This window comes from Theropithecus gelada, chromosome 1 (assembly GCF_003255815.1).
Source record: "Theropithecus gelada isolate Dixy chromosome 1, Tgel_1.0, whole genome shotgun sequence".
NCBI classification, from domain to species: domain Eukaryota; kingdom Metazoa; phylum Chordata; class Mammalia; order Primates; family Cercopithecidae; genus Theropithecus; species Theropithecus gelada.
The window spans coordinates 213407125-213430720 of record NC_037668.1 but is presented as its reverse complement, the minus strand read 5'-3'; the positions used below and the strand labels follow the sequence as shown (position 1 = coordinate 213430720).

General features: G+C 39.2%; 1 protein-coding gene across 3 annotated transcripts in view; it reads right to left on the bottom strand.

Moving 5' to 3' along the window:
• CHRM3 (cholinergic receptor muscarinic 3) overlaps positions 1-23596 on the bottom strand; it is a 527196-nt gene that overhangs the window by 240964 nt on the left and 262636 nt on the right. For all 3 annotated transcript variants that reach the window (XR_003116667.1, XM_025365316.1, XM_025365337.1), the window contains one exon: positions 5303-5405. The gene's annotated coding sequence lies outside the window, so the exon portion shown is untranslated. The remainder of the gene's footprint in view (positions 1-5302; positions 5406-23596) is intronic.

The window sequence follows — 23596 nt, the reverse complement described above, 5'->3', positions numbered from 1 at the left end:
TCTTAATGTTTGTCCACATGACTCTAGCAAAGTTGTTAAAGATAAGAGGCCTCAATTAGGAATCCTTAGACCTAGCACATCTCCTTAATACGGCAGAAAAAAGTAAAAAAGACTTTAAAGATGAAAATAGTGGTGAAAAGAAAAGGTGTGGGCAGCTACGCCCAAATAAAATCTAGATGAGCTGCTAATAAAAGTATTAGCTTTTTTGGCCCTTTGACTTTGTCCAAATCCTTTAAAAATGATTTCTCTCTCTCTGCTTCAGCAGAGCATACCAGATATAGTCTTCTAATCTGATGAATTACCATTTTTATTGCTCATTACTTCATACATCTAGTTCATTGGTTAAGTCACTTCCTAGCTTTGGTATAATTTCATCTGCTTGTGTTTAAAATAAAAATACATTGGATTTGAATTATTCATTTACTCATTCCACAAATATTTACTAAAGTCTAATATGGCTTAAGCATTGAGGATGTTGGGAGAATACATCTTTTGTTCCAAAATAATCACACCCAAAAGTCAATACATTGGTCAATGGGTACAAAGTAACACTTAAAAAGGGGGAATAAGTCTTGATGTTCTATAACGCAGTAGGGTGACTGTGGTTAACAATACTGTATTGTCTATTTCAAAGTAGCTAGAAGACAGGATGTTGAATGTTCTTACAACAAATAAATGAGGTGACGCGATATGTTAACTAGCCTAATTACATTTTTATACAATGTACACATGTATCCAAACATCAATATGTGCAATTATTATGTGTCAATGAAAATCAAAAAGTCAATAAAAGGTGCCAGAGAAATAACAGATTAAAAAAATTTTGCTGTAACAGTAAGTAGACATTAACAAACATATTTTTGAAGCATTTGTTGTATTAACATAAAATAATACAAATCTTAATCAACTCAAAATTACCAAGTGTTCATGTTGTATCTGCCATATAATAAACAGAGGGCATATTTATATTTTACATTAGTTTTTTTAATGATTCCTAACCAATAGCATGTCAGTTTTAGAGAAACTCTCTGATTAAAGGGAGTTAATAGCAAATAAAACAAGCAGTAGAGCATTCAAGATGAAGTAAGCTTAATCCAAGGTTAATTTCAGATACTATTAATTTATCTCCCAATAACTCTTCCACGTAGTGGCAAAATGATGGCTTTTTCAGAGATTTTAATTTTCCTTTATTCTGAACCCAGACATTTGAGAATAGAAGGAATTTAGAAGAAAAAAATGATGCTTTACATTAGTTGAAAAGCTTTGCCTGTACTAATGTACAACTCTAACATATAAGGGACATCGCTGCTGAATCCTTTCAAAGAAATTCCTAAAATGGCATGAAAGGAATCTGTGACCTCATTACAGCTTTATTCACGAAGGAGAAGAATTGTACACAAGGCCAGTCCATCTTGATCCCAGAAGGACACAAAAAGACATCTCGTTAATAAGCACTGTTCCGTAATGTGCCTCTAGAGATGCTCAGTGTGTATGTGTTTGTGTGTCTCTGTATTTTGGTCCCTATTTTTATCCCAAAATAAATATGGAAGCTTAAAAGATCGACTGTTATTTTGATCACAGAATAGCTCTGCACAGGCATATCGTTCGAGTAAATTAGATCCGCAAACACACTTTAGCTTTGCTGATGAAAATAATTTAAATAAAGAAGGTAACCATGCCTCACATGTTGATTCAACACCTTATAACATCTTTTTTTGTTTGTTTGTTTGAGACCAGTTCTTGCTCATAGGCTGGAGTGCAGTGGCATGATCATAGCTCCCTGTAATCTTAAACTCCTGGGCTCCAGCCATCCTCCCACCTAAGCCTCCCAAGTATTTAGCACTACAGGTGTGCGCCACCACACCAGGCCAATTTTTAAATTTCTTTTGTGTAGACACAGGATGTCACTATGTTCAGCTCAGGCTGGTTTTGATTTCTGATCTCAACTGAATCTTTCACCGTGGCCTCCCAAAGTGCTGGGATTACAGGCATGAGCACTGCACCCAGCCTAATTTATAACATCTTTATTGGTCTCAGTTATTTGAATGTCATATACATGTTTTTAGTTACATTTTTAAACACAGGGGCTTGATCTTTTTTATAGTGTAAATCGTGAAACACTGATGGTTTCATATTAAAGACAAAAGTTGTCACCAGGATAAAATAGTAATTGATTGGGCCATGCACCAGGAATGTTGGCACAGAACCAAATTTCCACTTAGCTTCAATGTGGTTTGAATTTATCAATTTCTTTATAAATCCCAATTAAAATACCTCCAAAGGTATCTTTTCTGAAGGAAACTTTCTTATGACACCCCATCTTCTTCCCTTCCGATGGGAAATGTAACCACGCGCATAAGGGTCTACAGGAAAGATTTCAGTGGCTAAAACAATAGTGATGTGGTTTGGCTGTGTCCCCACTCAAATCTCAATTTGAATCATATCTCCCAGAATTCCCACATGATGTGGGAGGGACCCAGGGGGAGGGAATGGAATCATGGGGGCCGGTCATTCCCGTGCTATTCTTGTGACAGTGAATAAGTCTCAGAAGATCTGATGTGTTTATCAAGCGTTTCTGCTATTGCTTCTTCCTCATTTCTCTCTGGCTGCTGCCATGTAAGAAGTGCCTTTCACCTCCCGCCATGATTTGAGGCCTCCCCAGCCATGTGGAACTGTAAGTCCAATTAAATCCCTTTTTCTTCCCACTCTTGGGTATGTCTTAATCAGCAGCATGAAAACAAACAAATACAAATGGTTTATAAGGTCACTTAGGAGAAAAAAAAGGTCTTCTCCACAGTTCAAATAAAATGTTATTTATTAGTGGGAAAGAAGGTCATCTACATGTCTGAGCAGCAGGAGAAAAGACCTCAGCTATAAGCACTCCAACCATACACACGCACAACAAATTCTGTTATTCTGCCTAAAAATTCACCCATATCAAATTTTGTTGGGTGAATCATGCAACTTAGGAAGGAGAGACATTTAAAACACTTTGGCAGCTGTGACATCAAGTTAATCTTATCGTAGTGTCACTACCAAATTACAACATCCCTTTGATCCTCTGTAAGGTGCAATCAGGACCCTGATTGGTTGGCAATCTGGGACAGGTAAGCAATGTATGCCATTTCTATACTTGTGAATGACTTTTGGCCAAAGGATCACTATGGGTCACTTCTGGGAGGAGAAGACCAAGCAGAAGGTACTGCTACAGCTTTTGTAGTCTTCTTCCATTTGCTTCCAAAATTTAATGTTTCAATGACTCAATCCTTCAACAAAGACTAAAGTCAGATTCTTCATTCAACCTAAGTATAAATGATCACCCTAAATTATTATTATTACTATTATTATTGAAGATGGTGAAGCAGCAGTCAACCAGGTATTTTCTATAAAGACAATTACTCTGGCTATTGGATGAAGCATGGATTGAATAGGACAAGAACAGAAATAAGATAATTCAGGGACTATCAGAGAAGAGTGGTGAGATGAGGAAGTGAAGAATGTGACTTGGACTTGGGGGATATTTTTACACGAAGAGAAGGGAAGGTATTAGGGCAGTGGCTGCACCATGGAATAATTTGAGGAACTTTTAAAAATTCTGAAGCCTGCGGTCCACCCTGAGAGGTGCTGATTTAATTTTCTGCAGTGAAGCCTGAGCACCAGTATCTCTTCACAGTGAGGGTTGAGACCTACGGGCTCAGAGTGAACTGTGAAGGACTGGATGGGTTAGACGTAGAAATTAAAATGAAGAATTTCTGATCATTTACAGAGAAAGAGAAGACTGGGAATCCAGATTTTTATGTGAACTGTCCTGATTTTTTGGTTTGGCAATTTCTTAGTTATCATGCATACAAATTTGTGTAGGCCCAAAACAAATAATAAAATAAATGAACTAAGGTGGATCTGACAAGTAGATGACCAGTTGCAATTTCTGCCTTAAAATCAAGGCCATTGATCTCTAATCACGGATTTTAGACTCTCACAGAATGTAAAAGTAAACCTTTTTGGAAAACCTTAGAAACACATCCGTTAATTACTTCATACATCTCTAAGAATAAACGTGACCTGGTACATTTGGGACATTGCAATTTGAGGTGAATTTTTCTACTCTGTCTCACTCTCCCTCCCTCCTGTTCAGATTTAAATAACAACACGCTTCCCAAGGAAGTACAGAAACCTTCCCAAGGCCATTGTTAAGTAGTAGAGCTAGGTCTTGAGCTCACACCTGATTAATTCTCCTCTGTGCTACTTCCCAATTTCCCAAACTTCATTTTCAACATGCTTTTTATGGAGGTGAGGGAGGAGGCAGAGGGAGGTGAGTTGTTATATAGTTTTCCTGTTAAAAATATAACTTATGGGAAACTTTTCCAAATATATACAAGTATTTCAACAAGCCTGCTATATTTCTAATAATATTTTTAAAAGTTGCATACAAGCAAGCAATCTTGTAATAAAGTATCCCTGAGTCATTGCATACTATATATACAAACACACACACATACATATATTATGTAATAGGTGTCGTGAGATACCTATGTCTCTATTCATCTATCTATCCATCTACCTATCTACGTTACATACTCACAAACAGTGCTCATCCAAGTAAGTCTGAATTAGACAGAAGCTACAGGCTGACATATTTATATATAGTGAGAATCTACTTTCAGGATATCCCCTTCAAGAGAATTCATTAAACATTAATATTATCAAACATCATACTGTTTTGTTTTTATGTAATATTTATGTTGGCATACACCAAGGGAGTAACTGTCACAAAATCTTAGTGTTCGAGTAGTCAATTAATTGATTTAATTCTGTTAATTAATTCACATAGGTAGTCATTTTTATCCTGTGAGTTATTACACAATTTTCTCTAAGCCTGGACTAATTTGGGGAGGGGAAAGAAGTTGATATTTTTCTGTAATAATTTTGGACTACAAATACTATACTTATACCAGAGTACCAGTCATATTTAATTCATTTGATTTCCATAGATTTTTAGATAAATCTTATTTTCAGAACCATATAACTGTAGACTTTCTCCTCTCTCTTTGAATGACTATAATCTTAATTTGAGCTTATCATATAACCATATCATATAACCAAGAAAATGAAGTAGTCTTCAAGAGTTGTAGATGCCAAAATATAAACATATGCTTCTAAGTAGAAAAGACAAAAGTCATCTCTGACACACGAATTTGATTGTTCAGACCATATTCCATTCTCAGTAATCCACTGGAATGAATATACATCCGTAGTTACGATTCAAAAGTGTCAGTAAGCATGTATTGGAGGTTTTACATACCTGTTCCAGGTAGGATCATCAAACCAATACAATGTGTCCAGAACTGTGCTGTTTGTTGAACTTTCCTTCTAGAAAGAGACCAGGTGCCACGCCACAGCAAAAGCTAAAAATGAAACAGGGAAGGGATAAGTTTAAAATAAGATAAAAGAACAAGTAGTACACTCAGATCACTGAATTGTGAGATGGAATATTAATTACATGATGGATTTCAAAAATGGAGATTTATCCCAGCATTTCCTAATATACTTCATCAAGGAATTCTTTTATTCTATGACACCTGTTGGTGTCCCACTGAGGGAGCGATCCACAGCAGTTACTGGGGAGACAATGAGACACTGTAGCCTCCTTTTCAACACAGATGCCTCAGCTTATGGTTTCTGCCATATGGTCACCTGCCTTCAGTTTGAAACTTCCAATAATTGGCAGTATTTTATAAGCTTCCCCACAAATATGTACACATAACATACATACATTTATATTATTAGGCTCATACAAAGCTGCTATGGTTTCGTATAGAACGACTGTCCTTTTCAAAACTCATACTGAAATGTAATTGCCAGTGTCACAGTAGTAAGAGGTGGGACCGTTAAGCGGTGATTAAGCTATGAGGGCTGTGACCTCATGGGTGGGAGAATGCTGTTACAAAACATTGAGTATCTCCCTTATCCCTCTTTTCCTCTTTTGCTTTTCTGCCTTCTGCCATGTGAAGACACGCATTTTTCTGCTTTGTGGTGACTCAGCAAGAAGGCCAGATACGGGTGCCTTGATCTTAGACTTCCCAGCCCCCAGAATTACAAGGCAATACATGTCTGTTGATTGTGAATTACCCAGTCTGTGGTATTTTGTTAGAGCAGCACAAAAAGAGACACAAATAGTATGAGTTCCCCCTAATGTTTTATAGCAAGTAATTTAAGAATCACTCACTTTACCGATTCAACTTATTTCATAGCAACAAGTATTTGACATTCACTCATCATTTCGATCAATATTTACAAAGCAAATAATATAAAGCAGGTATTGGGTTAAAATACGAAGTAGAGGCTTGGTCTTCTTCTCGAAAAGCCAACTCTAATGAGGGAAAGAGGCCAAGTTAGATGTAGATCACTCCCATCTAGGATGTGGAAAGCTAAATCACTGCCAGTCCAAGGTGCAGAGAGATAAGAAGGTGATGTCATAGAGCAGAGGGTCTTTAACCTGAGTCTTATATGCAGTGTAGGAGAGTGATGGACAGACAAAGGGAAATGGGATGGAGAGGGAGGAGAAACAGATCTAGCTGTCATGCTTCCCTGCAGGAGGCTGTGAGGGGGAATGGCATGTTCTGAAAGCTGCCCCAATGGGGGCTCATAACGAGATGAGGAAAATCAAACTTACACGCATGATGTAGCAGAACATCCTTTTATAGATGGAAATGACTGCAAATCAGACTAACGGCACAAATGAAAGCATACACCCCAAGAAGTTTCAGAATTTGAAACTCGTTCCAAAATCCTTTGCACACATTATCTCATTCTGGTTTCACAATCTCTCTGCAGGTTGGGCAATATAAGTTCGCCTCTACCATGTGCTAGGGGAAACTGAGGTTAAGGAGCTTGCCCAATACCACAGGGTGATTTGTGCAGACTTGGAGTAGAGGCTAAAACTGGGGGCCAGTCCCCCTTACAACACAAGGAGAGCTATGATGCCAGCGTTCTTGAAGAAGTTAAGTGTGGCACAATGATGAATGTGGTATGACCACGATAGACATGATTTCTTGACAGTGAGTGCTTCGCTGTTACATGCTGCAGAGTGGGCTCTGGGAAGAAATGGACTGTTTCCAATCTCACCCTTCCTGTTTCCAATGTCATAAATGCAAGCATGGGGCAGACACACTCAACTGTGATCAGGTCCACATTTGTCACCTTGTGAGTTTCAATAATAGACTTCTCTGTAATACACATGGCAGACATGTCAGGCTACTTTGTACTGTCCAGTAACTACAGAAAACCTGGTCATTCTGTCTGAATCCAGCTGGGGATGATCCTCAAATTTCCCCTGCATACTTGTTATATATGAGCTTCTCTCAAACCTTGTGATTTCCACCTCTGAGATCCTTCGTACTTTAGTAACTTTGCTGGTGTAGCTTCTGGGGCAAGGGTCTTTGATGCCAATGAGAAGTTAGAGCTGCCTTGTCTATTCAGGTAGAAAAAGAGGCTAGCACTCATTTGTAATAGGCGAAAACAGGGATAGTGGGCATCGATATGAGGGGAAAGCAGGCTTAAGAATGCAAAAATGAAGAAATCTTCTCTATGACACTTAATGAGAGAAGGCTCATATGAAATAATATCTAAAGGAGCCTCTGGGATTCTCCAGAGTTGTGAAATACAGTTGCTGAAGCTGGGAAGATTGCAGAGGAATTTTTCCCCTTCCTCTTCCCTCCCTCCCATTTTTTCTTTTAAACTCCTAAAGTGGAACTGCTTCGAATATTTCCTACACAGCTCAATATCTTATCACGAAGGTAAGAGACTAGAAGATCTTTTGGCAGTCCCCAAATTGCCTCACCCTCATAAAAGAGGACAGAATTTGATATTTTTAATGCATTTCCAATTGAAAAACTGTATGCTTGGTACAGCCTTTCTGACACCTTATAACGTATTAGAAATTACTTTTGACTTTAAAGAAGAGTGATTGCTTTAAAAGGCAGTTTCTGCTACAAATTCCCTCAAGATAAAAACCAATTTCCAGACAATAATGAGTAATAATGCCTAGAAAACAGACACTGGGTATGAGACAGACAAGATCCAAACGGCAGTACCATTCTGAGATGTAACTTCTAACAATGATCTTGTCTTGCACTTCTTGACAAACTACATTTGCTATCACAAGAATTAAGCTTGTTGTCCTTGGGTAGGATGCAACAAATAGAAGATTAAACTGAAGTATTATCTGAAACCAAGACAAAGAAGCAGAAACACAAGTCAAAAAGTCTCTGAGAAACCTAATGGGCAGAAACTTGGATAAGATGTTTAAACAAGAAATTGGACTGTACAAACCATTCAAAAATGAGCAATTTACGAAAATGTATTAATTCTGAATGTATTTCCCATTTGGTTGGGTGAACACAAGAAAAGTCGCGGGGTGAACAGAAGTGACCTCAGTGATTTGCAACCTAATTCAGCACTTGCTATTGAGAGATCAGATTTCTAGAGAACATTGATAATTGACCCCTATTAACATAAATTCTGGCATGAGAAAGTGGAGTCTAGAAAACCTTGTATCGAAAGAACTCGAATGGATAATCCATGCAAGAAGTCAGGAGTGGGAGGGGAGGTAGATAAAATTAGAGAAGCAGAGATAGCGAGGAGGAGTAATAATTTTCTGTATGGCCATGAACACACCAGGCACTGATTAATTCACCAAATCGTTTCAACAATCTTGTAAGGGAGACACCATTGTTACCAATTTGCCATTGAAAGAAACTAGTTTTGTGAGAGGCTCCTCCACTTAACATACAACAGGAAGTGGCCTGAGTTGCGATTTGAATCTGCTTGTCTGATATGTAAGTGATTTTTCTAATTAAGCCACACTAATTCTCAAATAGTAAGTACAATGTACATTAACTGCAATTATAATGAACAAAAAGTGAAGATGAGACTTGCAAAAAGAACTAATAAATTTATATTTTCTACTGGTCCTATAAATATGCACAGCCCATCAAATAACCAATCTGACCCATATCTATAGTAAGAGTCCTTAAATATATTCCTATCTATGGACCTAGTAATCCCACTCACCAATTAGTCCATGGAAATAATTTAAAGTCAGAAAAACGGCCTTCCTAGGAAACTGGTCCCCGTAACATTACAGACTGAGTATTCTTCATCTGAAATGCTTGGCATCGGAAGTGTTTCAGGTTTCTGATTTTTTCAGATTTTGGAATAGTTGCACTTGTTGGGCATTCCTAACCCAAAAACCCAAAAATGCGAAATGCTCCAGGGAGCATTTCCTTTGAGTGCCATGTGGGTGCTCAAAAAGGTTTGGATTTGGGAGCATTTTAGATTTCCGATTCGGGCTGCTCGATCTGTATTTATAATAGTGAATAATAGAAACTATTTGTGTATCCAACAGGAAAGCGTTTAAGAAAATGTGGGTATAGAAATTGCATGGTGCATTAAGTAGCCATAAGTGATAAATAGGTAGCAATAAGAAAAATGATAACAAAAGCAGAATATAAAATTATATGCTCTGATGCTAAATAGATACTCTATATATGTTAATAAAAACTAAAAGGATGCTCAGAAAAAAAGAAATTGGTTGTGCTAGGGCAGAGTAATTATAAATACATTAAAATCATAATCTCATTCTTACAACATACTATTATATTCTACCCATTAAAATATACATTGAGTGAAAATATAAACACAGAAATAAAAAGAAAACATAGCTGATATATGTGGGATATGTGTTTGCATGGTTAAATAGTTTGAAGCACATACGATATTATTATGTTACATTATTAACTATTTGATATTGGAGGAGGGGTGAAGGAGATACACTTAGAGAGTATGATGAAAATTAATTTCTTATAATAACAAGAGTTAGTGGGAAATAAGATTACAGTAATAGGAAGATTTGTTGACAGAACTGCTATTGCATATGACTTTAAATGCATGATCACAATCTTCCACTCTGCACTGTGAATTTCACCTTCTCACCTTCCCTCCATCCCATTCCTACCCCATTCTCTGGACAAGGAAGGAGCTAAAGAAAAGAGCTGAGCTGCAGAATTCTCCCACTCCTTCATTCTCTGCTTGAAGGCATCAGGCCATGGCCCAAGCATGTTCTCCAGCTCGGGGAAGCCATTCTGTCTTCTGCTGGGCAGGAAGAAAGTGCATTTGAAGAAACTGAAGCTAATTTGGGGGTGCTGCTTCTGTCTCATGTAGGAAGAATAGTAAACCAGAAGATGTTCATCATGTGTCTCACGTGGTGCCCTGCTCACATCTCTCTAGTCTTGGTCTCTTTGATAGTTTCAAGCAGTATCTTCTAACATCTGGTGCTTCAAAAAATCTCCTGTCTTTTAGACATGATAGGAAGGTGGGGAACCTGCAATACCCACCTCCTGAGTTAATAGTTCTTAGAAAACAAAGGAGCTCCCTAAGTTTATAAATCTTACAAATAGTTTGAAATTCACAAACCCTTGCCCCTCCCCCTGCATTATGCTTATACTTGCATGTATAAAAAAGAAACACAAAGTAAAATGTAATTCAGGCACCATTTGATCTCCTTTGGATAAGTTAGCCTCTTAACCTTCCTTTCTCATTCTTTCTCCCCCACTCCTTTCTCTCTCTCTCTCTCTCTCTCTTTCTCTCTCTCTCTCTCTCTGTGTGTGTGTGTGTGTGTGTGTGTGTGTGTAGTGGGAAGAAAGAGGCATGGTTTAAATGAACTCAGGAATAGAAGAAAGAGTCTGTGTCTTCAGAATTTGATTGTCTTCTCTGATCTATGGCATGGGGTTCCTCATCCATCTGGGTGCTGCTAGCCCTGCTGACATTGACAGTGAGGTTTTTCACTTGCATGCATGCCATTTGCATTTTCTTGACCTAGTAAGCTTGGGTAGACATCTCTGTTCTTGGTCTCATCTTCTCTCCTGCTGACAAGGAGGCCTTTTCTGAGGTCTGACTGTGATGCCCACAGAACCCTAGAGTGCTGCAGCCCCCAGGAGAGTTGCCTTCATCCGTATGATGGCATGCCATCCTCATTGCCAAGTCCTCTAGCTATCTTGGGGTCCCATCTACGCCACACTGGAAAGTAAGTTGTAAGGCTTTCCTCTGACTGACAGGCTGAGCTTCCAAGTTCACTAAAATATCGGTAGAGGGCTACATATGAAATGGATCCCTGTCTTGTGCTAACTCATCTTTACCAACATGCCTTTCATTCTCTGGGATAAAATTCCAGGTGGAAAAGCTGGGAGGCATGATTCAGACTGCTTTGTCTCTTCCCTTTCACTGTCATTCTTGTTTTGCAGAATTCACCAAATTCAGCAAGGAAGCATGATTTTCCTTTCCTTTCTTGGTGACATATTCTCCCAACATCAGAGACTGAGGCTAGATGTAATCAGTTGAAGAATTCTCTTCCATACAATCTGACTTGAGTTTTCCAGGCTTGGCCCTTGATAAACTAAAAAAAAAAATTTAGAAATTATTTCTCCAAAACTAATCTGGATTTCCAATTATATCCGAGGCAGAGTAACAGGATGAAGTGTAACCTACATCCCCACTTCACGTCCTCAAAAAAAAAGTAAAATAACTGTTTTCAATAATGGGACAACAGGCAGTGCATAACTGTGATAAATGTGAGAAGGAAAAGCTGCATCTGGGCCTTTATTTTTTCTTTTTGAGAGGATCTCGCTCCGTCACCCAGGCTGGAGTGCACCGGAGTGATCCTGGCTTGCTGCAGGCTTCACCTCCTAGGCTGAAGGGGTCCTCCAACCTTAGCCTCCCAAGTAGCTGGGACTATAGAGTGCATCACCATATCCATATAATTCAAAAGCAAATGTAGAGATAGGGTCTTCCTCTGTTGACCAGGCTGGTCTCAAACTCTTGGGCTCAAGTAATCCTCCCTCTATGGTCTCCCAAGGTGTTGGGATTACAGGGTGAGCCACTGCACCCAGCCTGGGCTTTTTATTTTGGAGAAATTTCTCAAAAATGGGTAGAGACAAGGTAACCCACAGTGAGTTTGGTTGCCTCACTGAGTTGAAGAAATGGTGATTAGAATTTGAGGTGTCTGGTAATCCTATGAAAAAGATGCTAAACAAAATTAGTGATTAGGAAAACACAAATGAAAGCCACAATAAGATACTATCCCATACTGCAAGAATGGCTAAATTAGAACAACATAGTATATCTATGTTGGCAGAGATGGGAAGCAACTATAACTCTCATACACTGCTGACGGGAATGTAATGTGGTACAACCACTTTAGAAAACACACAATGGAAAGTTTATTATATAGCTAAAGACATACTTTATGTATACTGCTGAGCAATTATACTTCTACTTATTCATCAAAGAGAAGTGAAAAATACAAGTCTACTTAGAAACTTGCATATGAATGTTCACAGAAACTATCCACAGTCACCCCAAACTGGAAAAGAAAAACTCAATTAAAAACTTTGGGATGCTGAGGTTGGGGGGGGGGTGGTAAATCACCTGTGGTTGGGAGTTCAAGACCAGCCTGGTCAACATGGTGAAACCCCATCTCTACTGAAAATACAAAAATTGGCTGGGTGCTGTGGAGCACGCCTGTAATCCCAGGTACTTGGGATGCTGAGGCATGAGAATTTCTTGAATCTGGGAGGCTCTTGAATCTGGGAGGCAGAGGTTGCAGTGAGCCGAGATTATGCCACTGCACTCCAGCTTGGGTGACAGAGTGAGACTCTATCTCCATAAAAACAAAAAGTAATTATCCATCAGATGGGCTGGAGAAGCAAAATGTGATACAGTCATGTAACGGATTTTTAAAGATGCAATACAAAGTGATGAACTACTGATGTTCACAATATATGTAAATTTCAAAAATATACTGTGCAAAAGAAGTCAGACCCAAAAACACTTCACATAGGATTTTATTTTTATAAAGCTCCAGAAAAAAGAAATAGAACCTATGGGCCAGAAAGCAGAAAAACATTTTTTCTGGGCTTGGGTTGGGGGTGGCATGTGTTTACAGCAACTAGAAAGAGGTATAAGAGAACTTGGCGTGATGGTGGAAATATGTTAGCGCTTGATTTAGTGGTAGTAACATAGTAGATAAATTTCTCTAATCTCATCCAAATATACACTTAAGATGAACGCTTGTTATTGCACATGTATTATGCCTTAATATAGTTGATTAAAACAAAACCTTAACTGGCTTCTTATTCTTTTATAATATCAGACTGATCTCCTAAAATCTCATATTTCAAGAGTCATCTTTAATATTGAATATTAATTTAGTACATGCAGAGATATTTTTGTCTTGTGTTTGTTTTAAAAATAATCCAATGTTTGTGGGAAAGGAGTGCCGTGTAAAAGAAACAAGTTGGCCATGGCCATATATTGCTAATTATTGAAGCTGCAAGATGGGTATAGTGGGTTGATGATAGTATTCTCTCTACTTTTGAATACGCTTGTAACTTTCTATTCAAAATGTTTTTTTTTAATATAGTGGATTGCATTTTAAATGACAATATTATAATTAGTATATTAGAATGAGGTGTCTAATATAACCCCTTCCATCTTATTATCCCCTGGTCATGTACAAAGTCTTTCTGGGTCTTTCTAACTTTTCTATGTCATTCTAGAATTTTTTCCCCCTTTTATCTTTTAGTTAACAGTCCCTTTCATATTAGAATCAACTTGGGTGACACATGTAGGTGAAGACCTGAAACATTTGAGGAAAATTAGTTAAACCTGAGTCTGGTTCTTTATATTAAATAGTAATGATGCTTAGTGCTCTTAACCATTTCATCCAGCAAAGTATTAAGAAAACAAAATAGTAATGCCAGGCCTGCAGAAATAAGTCTTTTTAAAGGAAAAAATAAAACAACAACGTGTGGAGAAATGCCACTTTGTTAACTGGATGAATAACCATTTGTCCTTACAAGTTGTCTGAAACAGAACAAAGAAGTCAAATTCACATAACAAAGACAAAGAAAGGAGTGTATAAAAAGTTTAAAAGGGAAGGAATATTGGACTTAATTATTTTCACCCTACCTTTCCCTTTTAAGGCATTAAAACTCTTGCCTAACTTCGGGAAGCGCTGGCTCCAAGCTAAGAGTCATATGAGTAGGGTTTGTGTCCAGGAGCGTGCAGCCTATTCCAGTTCAGGCACCAAGGATCAACAGGCTCCATGCTGACAGCGCCTCGGGGAATTTTCGGTGAGATGGAAGCTCCGGATGAAGTCACTCAGAAAAGACATTGACTAAGGATGTAGAAAGAAGATAGTGTTCAACTATGTAGGCAGGGATGCCCTTTAAAGAAGTTAATGTCCCTTTCAGCTTCTTAGTGTGGTGTAAAGTGGAATATGGCATTTCTCCCAATCCTATTATCTCTAGAACTATGGGTTTGTTCTCTGAATAAGACCCCAAACTTTCTTTCTAATGAGCATGACTGGACAAGAAAACACATCCCAATCACCAACAAAGAACATAAGTTTCTGCAATCACACTGTGATGTGATAAATTAGAATTCTGCTCTCCAGAAGTCAACACACTATAGATGAGTTGAGAGTTCTTTTTAATGTTAACCTAGAACGGCAAAGCATCAGAATGTTTGAGCCCAAGTTGTACAGAGGCAATACACAATTCTATTACTGTAGAATTCTAATTTTCCTTTAGACACAGTTCCTTTACATTTTAACTGTATCTTCTTATACTTTATCCCAAGAGCAATACAGAGTTATTTAAATGCTTTGAGTGGAAGGCTGAAGTGATAGAGATGGTCTTTATGTAAAAGGTGTCTGGAAGCAATGCTCAGACTAAACATTAAAGGAAAAGGGGTTCAAGAAGTGGGGGACACATCAAATTTTAACAGTGTATTTGGGCCAGACACGGTGGCTCACACCTGTAATCCCAGAACTTTGGGAGCCTGAGGTGGGCAGATCACTTCAGGAGTTCGAGACCAGGCTGGCTAACATGGCAAAGCCCCATCTCTACTAAAAATACTACAGGCGGTAGTTCAAGCCTGTAATCCCAGCTACTCAGGAGGCTGAGGCATGAGAATTGCTTGGGCCTGGGGGGCAGAGGTTGCAGTCAGCCAAGATCATGCCACTGCACTCCAGCCTGGGCAACAGAGCAAGACTCTGTCTCTCAAAAAAAAAAAAAAAAAGTGTATTTGACCTTAAGTGATAAAAAAAGAGGACACTTCTAAGCAGTACTGAATTCTTAATAAAATTAGGTTGCATGGAGTCTGCACCAATTTCCAAAAAGCAATGTAAAACAAAACACTTATTGCATATTGCTTTTAGGTCGTAGGAGAAAAACGGGTCTGTAATAGAGTTACAAAGGTACAAGAGCGCACATGGATGATTCCGTTCCTATCAGGCATGGGAAGACAATAAAGGACATGACGGAGAAAGGTGATTTGTGTTGGATTCTGAAGAGCTGGGTAGAGTTTTGACAGGCAGACTTTCAAGATAAGGGGATTCATGCATACAGAAAAACATCCGGAAGCCTGCAGCACAGAGCATATTTAGACAGCTCGACCAGGGCATGTGCACCTACAAGAGGTAGCACGTGAAAAGGGAAAGGGTGAAGAGGTGCTTCTTTGAGAGCTTAATTCTCCCCCTTGAGCTTCAGTTTCTTTGTGGAGTCTAAACTTTCCTATCTGGGCTCACAGTAAAGAGCTGTCCAAAAGTGGAGCAACATCAGTCCATGCATGGCTGAGAGTGTTGAGGCCGGGTGATCAGGAAAAGCCGTCCTGATAGGATGCAGGATAGAAAAGGCCTTGTAATAATGCATATGAGACGTCTGCACAAGTCTCCGCACATGGCAGTGGACTCGGATGCTGAGGTTTGTGTAGGATATGAGGGACATTGGACCAGACGTCTCACCTGACTGGACAGAGAAGAGGAGATCCTCCACCTATTTTTATAATCAGGGGAACGGTAATGCTTTGGAGATTAAAAGAAAAAGGAATGTGCCTGTGCTGGGTGTATGTGCGTATGGACTTTAGGAGACGGTGGTAAATAAATCTGTGTTGTAGAGATGCTCTATAAGCTGTGAAGGTGCCTTGCTCAGCTGGCAATATAAGCAATTCGTGACACAAAGAAATTAAGCCATGGAGAAATCATTAAAAAATGGAAATACAAAGATGACCTACCTGCACAACAGTTAACAGACTGATTTGAGAGGCGATGCAGATTAAGAAGAAAAGAGTGTCATGCAACCATAAAAAAGAACAAATCGTGTCGTTCGCCGCAACATGGATGCAGCTGGAGGCCATTATCCTAAGTGAATTAACACAAGAACAGAAACCCAAATACTGCATGTTCTCCCTGTAAGTGGGAGCTAAACATTGTGTACTCATGGACATAAAGATGACAACAGTAAACACTGGGCCTACCAGAGCGGGGAGGAAAGGGCGAAATGTTGAGAAACGAGTTGTTGGACACTATGCTCACTTCCTGGGTAACGGGATCCGTCATACCCCCAACCTCAGCGTCTCGCAATATAACCAGGTAACAAACCTGACATGTACACCCTGGAGCTAAAACAAAAGCTGATATTGTGAAAGAGAGAGAGACTGTCTAATGGGAGGGGCAGAGAGCTCAGTCTCAGGAAACGTTAACTACTTCAGGAGGCAGGTGGTGGAAAAGAAAAATCCAGCCACAAAACCAGGAAATAACAGGAGAAAGTGGAAGAACACATAATTGTGCGATATTATTGGTGGCATTGTCAAGAAATAAGTAACAGCCTGGGCTCGGTGACTCACGCCTGTAATCCCAGCACTTTGGGAGGTCGAGGTGGGCGGATCACCTGACGTCAGAAGTTCGAGACCAGCCTAGCCAACATGGTGAAACCCCAGCTCTACTGAAAATACAAAAAAAAAAAAAAATTAGCTGGGTATGGTGGCAGGTACCTGTAGTCCCAGCTACTTAGGGGGCTGAGTCAGGAGAATTGCTTGAACCAGGGAGGTGGAGGTTGCAGTGAGCCAAGATCAAGCCACTGCACTCCAGCCTGGGTGACAGTGAGACTTCATATCCCACTCCCCCCACCAAAAAAAAAAAAAAAAAAAAAAATCTGGAAACCACAGATGCTGGGGAGGACGTGGAGAAATAGGAAGACTTTTACACTCTTGGTGGGAGTGTAAATTAGTTCAACCATTATGGAAGACAGTGTGGTGATTCCTCAAGGATCTAGAACCAGACATACCATTTGACCCAGCAATCCCACTACGGGGTATATACCCAAGAGATTATAAATCATTCTACTATAAGGACATATGCACACGTATGTTTATTGCAGCACTATTCACAATAGCAAAGACTTGGAACCAACCCAAATGCCCATCAATGAATGATAGATTCAATAAAGAAAATGTGGCACATATATACCATGAATACTATGCAGCCATAAAAAAGGATGAGTTCATGTCCTTTGCAGGGACATGGATGAAGCTGGAAACTATCATTCTCAGCAAACTAACACAGGAACAGAAAACCAAACACTGCAAGTTCTCACTCACAATTAGGAGTTCAACAATGAGAATACGTGGACACAAGGAGGGGAACATCACACACGGGGGCCTGTTGGGGGCGAGGGGCTAGGGGCTAGGGGAGAGATAGCATTAGGAGAAATATCTAATGTAGATGATGGGTTGATGGGTGCAGCAAACCACCATGGCACGTGTATACCTATGTAACAAACCTGCATGTTCTGTACATGAATCCCAGAACTTAAAATATAATAATAAAAAAAAAACTGAAAAGTAACAATTGCCTCAAATTCTATGTTTTCAGGCAGAAAAACCAGGAAAAAATAGCTTCTATTAAAAAGGAGAAGGGTTCACTGATAACCTTTAAGGCGAATGGTTCAAGGTAATTAAAGGGTACGTAAAAAGTGGCAATAAATTTAAGATGAGAGGGACCAAGGCAGAAGGACAGAGAATGCTGAGAAGCCTAGCAGCTCAGGGAAAGCAGAAAAATGGCCACTGATTACAGGAGAGAGCACTGGGCATACAGTAGGCACTCAACGTCTTTTTGAATGAGTTGAAGAAGACAGGGAGGTAAGGTCTAGAAAAAGTCTTTTTTTTTTTTTTTTCAGAAAAAAATTAACTTTTCATGTTGGAAATGCCAGCGTAAGAAATCAGGCTAAAAGGACAAGAGAGAGAGGATGGGGAAAAGTGAACACAGTCACGGAAGGGACCATTCTTTTCCAGAGACCAGTGGCTTGATGGGAGAATGAGCACACAGGTCTGCTGCAGGGGTCTGGGCTGCAGATACGTGGATTCTAGGTTCCGCTGAACAGCAGGTGATGGGTTCTCTAGGAGAACATTGGTTTGAAGGGACAGGAAGGGAGAAGGAACTTTTAGCAAAGCTGCTATCAAGAGTAGACCGAACTGTGGTGAAAGGTAGACAAGAAGTACGCTGAGAAGCCAGGAAGACCCACACTGAGAATGGGCCTTGTCTACAAGGCATTGGATTTCTCCACTACAGATGTGCAACACTGAAACATGAGAAGAGAAGGGCTTCAAAGAGGGTAACAGGAGATCATAGGGGAGGACAGGAGTGACAGGGGTTAGAGTCCCAGAGAGGGTGCTACCCAGGGAGGGAGATTGGACAATTCCCAGGTGTGGCCACAGGGGACTCACCATCTTCTTATGTGACTTATTAAGATCAGGGGTAAGAGAAAAAACAATAAACTTTCCCAACTATACAGGTCATTTTCCAAAAGTGCAATGGCAACTGTTTTCTCCATCTTGCAGAATGAAAACAAAAAGAAAAGTTTTGGAAAGTATTTTAGAGGTATGTAGGAAGCCCCGTTAGTGCTAAGGAAGCAAGACACTGGTGCCTGTCACTTTCATTCAAGAGCACAAAGAACCATGCCACACAAAAGCAGGACTTTTAACAATGCCTTTGACACTGTTGGATCATTGAATCAGTGATAAATCAAAAACGGAGTGAAAGCCTTTTCCTTCCCAAGCTATGCACATGCACTCATAGAGCTGGATTTAACAGGATGACTTACACGAAGGTAATGCTTTATGCTCAGAAGGACTATGTAAATATTTGTAGGCAAAGAGGGTTCTTGGATGAATGAATAGTCATCTACTGCTTTCTGATGTCTTAAAAATATTTTTAAAGCGAAGACTAAAACGGAATTTTGGTAGCTTTTAATTCTTCATGGAAACCAGAAGGAAGACCCAGGGGATAAATTTGAGTATCCCATTTGGGAAATTTGGTTTCCTGATGAAGAAAAAAAAAATGTTAATTTTTTCTTTAAGTGTTACACATATTTTAGAAAATTGTTTTGATATTTAAATGGATCACTTACCAACCAACATTTCATCCTACTGGTTCCCTAGCCATGTGAAATCATCAGACATTTCCTGAGATTTCTTTAAAGGGACAGCTTTCTTGGTACCACTCCAGTGATTCTAATTCAGGGGGCCGGAGGTAAGGCCCAGGAATATATATATTTTTAAGTGTCTAGAGGAATAGCGAAAGTGGTAAGCGCGTCCTACAATTAGCAAAGTGCAAAATGCATGTATTTAGATTTGCGTTGTACAAAATTTACAAGTACATTGGCACTGTTCAACTCCAGTCTCAGATTTAAGCCTAACTGGTTTCATTTGGAAACCTAATAAATACAGCTTCAGTTTTAGTTATTCTGCCTTAAAAATACAAACAGGCCTAAAAATAAGGGGGCAGTACACTACAAATTAATTTACTAGTGTGTATTCTTCCTTTCTCTTAGGAATCTATTCCATCGACTCTGACGGCACCGGCATGAGACAAGATCTCCTTCAGTCAGTTGTCACAGGGAACATTCAGCTTTCCCTCTCCAGGGGATGTGCCACAAGAAAAAGACATACGGATGTGTTTAATGGGAATTGTAGAAACTCGGGAGTTTAGCAAACTGTTCACAAAATCCAGGGTGCAAATTATTTTGAGTTACCTGAGAAGACAAAAGCTCTTAAGTTAGCTCAGGTAAAAACCAAAGCTTTGCTAGTGATCTGCTAGAAAAGGGTGGGGGGCAGGCAGAGACACGCAAAGCAGGTGAGAGTGAAGGGCAGCAGGCAGCAGAAGGGGCAGAACAGAGGCACCTCCTTAGCCCTAACGTCAGGGCTGCCCAGCACTGGGACAGCCCCGACTGACTGAGACCTTCTGCTTCCCAAATACGTGTGAGAGATTTAAAAAACAGAAGAATAAGAGGAAGAAAAGAAGAGGAAGAGAAAGAAGGAGGAGGAGGAAGGAAGAAAGGAGGAAGAAGGAAGAAAGGAGAAGGAAGAGGAGAAAGGAGAAGAAGGAAGAAGAAGGAGAAGGAGAGGAGGAGGAGGAGGGAAAAACGAACAAAAACAATATCACCAAATAAACACTCCTACATTTATTAATATCCATTGCAGAAAACTAGTAACTTGAGTCTGTCAAGTTACTAGAAAATTGTACTTTCTGGATACCTGTCCTGAGTAAGGCTAGGGGACAATGGTGGAGCAGGTTATTTTAAGAATTTCGTACATATTAGGCTTGATATTGTTTTGAGGCTATAATTCAATTGTGCTGTACTCAAAAGAAAAATTAAGTTACTCCCAATATTTTATCAAAAATTGACTAGGGTGTTACCATATCAAATCAGAAATACTGATAAATGAATGCCTTGACAAAATACATGCTGCCATCCACATCATTTGGGTTAATTTTATTTCCCAAGGTTAAAGGTTTTCATAAAGTCTCCTACAACAATCATGTACAGTCATTTCAAAAAACAGACATGTCCATCACACTTCATATCTACTAGGACTCTTCCTGCTTCTGGGAGGCAGGTTTACAGTCATTACTAGAACTCTGCGCAGTGTTTCAGTCAGCTGACAAATAAGAAGCGTGTTTGCAATAATCTCTCAAATGACGGCTTTCAAACTTTTTTAACCTCTTATCCACAGTTAAGATACACACACACACACACACACACACACACACATATCTAAAACTGAAACAGATATTTCCTTAAACAGTTTTTATCCTCACAATGCATGATATGCTTAGATACATTCTATTCTATTTTGCTTTTTTTTATTAATAGGCTTTATTATTTATTTATTATTTATGGTAGTTTTAGGTTTGCAGAAAAGTAGAACAGAAACTACAGAGAGTTCCTATGTACTATCTCTCCTTTCTCCCTTCTCACACAGTTTCCTTTGTTATTAATACTTCGCATTAATGTAGCATATTTGTTACAACAAATGAACCAATATTGATATATTACTATCAGCTAAAGTCTATAGTTTAAATTAGGGTTCACTCTCTGTGTTGTACATTCTATGGATTTTGACAAATCTATAATGATGTATCCACCTTACAGTATTATACAAAATAGTTTCACTGCCTTAAAAATACCCCATGCTCCAACCTATCCATCCCTCCCTCTACGCTAACTCTTAACCAGTCATCATTTTACTGTCTCCACAGTTTTGCCTTTTCCAGAATATCATATTGTCAGAATCATCCAGTATATAACCTTTGAAGCCTGGCTGCTTTTACTTAGCAAAATCCATTTAGGGGTCCTCCATGTCTTTACACGACATGACAGCTCATTCTTTTTATTGCTAAATATTCCATTGCCTAGGTGTGCCACTGTTTATTATTTCATTCTATTTCATTAAAAAATTGGATGTGAACACAGTAAACTGAGTTTAGAACCTAAAACTCATTAATCAGCCATATCCATAATTTGAAACATACTGTCTAAAATATGTTGTTAAGTGCTTGCTAAGACTGCAAAGGAGCAGACACTTTGGTCTCTACCTTAGAAGTTTATAATGTTACTGAGAGGAGCAGCCTATGTATGTGACATTTAGTAACAAAAGCGTAATCACAATACAAATGTTAACATCAAAATAAAAGTAGAAGACATTTAAGAATAGGAGTTCTTTAGTTCTGTTGACTATTAAGAAGAATTGGCAGGTGCTGGGATTTAACTGTACCAGCAGGACCTTTCTGTCACTTACTGATCGGGAGACCTGGGCATGTTATTATTTCTATGTGCCTCCATTTCCTCATTTGTGAAAGTGATATAATAGTAATATCTATCTCACTGGGTAATCATGAGAAGTAAATGAAATCATGCACACATAGAGCTTGGAAGAGTATGTGACATGTAAGAAGTCTTCAACAAATATTAATCTATTACTATTGTCGTTATTATTATTTTTGAGACAGGCTGGAGTGCAGTGGCACGATCTTGACTCATTGCAACCTCCACCTCCCAGATTCAAGCAATTGCACCCCAGCCTCCATAGTAGCTGGAATTACAAGCATGCACCATCATACTGGGCTAATTGTTTTGTATTTTTAGTAAAGCCTGGGTTTTGCCATACTGGCCAGGCTGGTCTCCAACTCCTGACCTTAAGTGATCCCCCTGTCTCAGCCCCCCAAAGTACAGGGATTACACACATGAGCTACTGTGCCCAGCCATATTAATTTATTATTATCATTACTAACCACTCTATCCATCTTGCATACTTGTCTTGAATATAGTAAGAGTTCAACAAGTTTTTTTAATATATCTAGACTAAGGACTACACTTATCTTAGGCTTATTGCTCTGTGGAAGCTTGTCAGAAGAGCTAGACCATGAGCCTTGAAGAAATGTATGTGATTTGGTAAGTGTAGGAAAGAAGAAGGTTGTAAGATGCTGAGGAGATAGTATAATACGAGGCTGAAAAGTAGAAAAGTAAAAGTAATATTTGGAGGATAGTAATCAATTTGATTAAAGAGGAGAGTTAGGGACAGGTGTAATGGCTAATGCCTGTAATCCCAGTACTTGGGAGGCTGGATCACTTGAGGCCAGGAGTTTAAGACCAGACTGATCAAATCAGTGAGAACTCCATCTCTACAAAAAACAATACAAAACAAAACAAAAACCACTGGCGAGGGTGAGCATGACGGCATGCACCTGTAGCACCAGCTACCTGGGAGGCTGATGCAGGAGCATCATTTGAGCCCAAAAGTTGGACACTGCAGTGAGCTATAATGATACCACTGCACGCCAGCCTGGGCAACAGAGTGACACCTGGTTTCTAATAAGTAAAGAAAAACAAGACAGTTAGAAATTAAGAATGAGAAACTTACAAAGATCACTGATGGTCTTTGCAAATGGCAGACATTTGGACTTCCTCTTTCAATGAGTATGAGAGGACAACCTCAGTTACTGAAATAAAGAGAATAAAGTCGTAATGCCCTCAGGTATCCACTGTAGGTAATGAGCTAACTTCTCCTCTATATATGTTGGAATGGTACTAGTTATGCACTATCCTTTGGAGAGCTGGGGAGATACACTTAAATAATTTTCTGTGGTTCAGTTGAAGAAATCTGAAGCAGATGTTTATCTATTGTCCATTATGGTAGACACTTGCCAAGTGTGACATTTCCAATTGAAATTTTAAAAAAAGAATTAAAATTTCCCTTCTTCAAGTGCCACTAGTTGCATTTCAAGTACTCAATAACCACAAGTGCTTGGTGGCTACTGCACTGGATAGTACAGACAGAATATTTCCTTCACCATGGAAAGTTCCCTTGAGAAGGGGGCCCAGAGACTAGAGATGCACCCGTGAAGGGGAGGAATGGGACA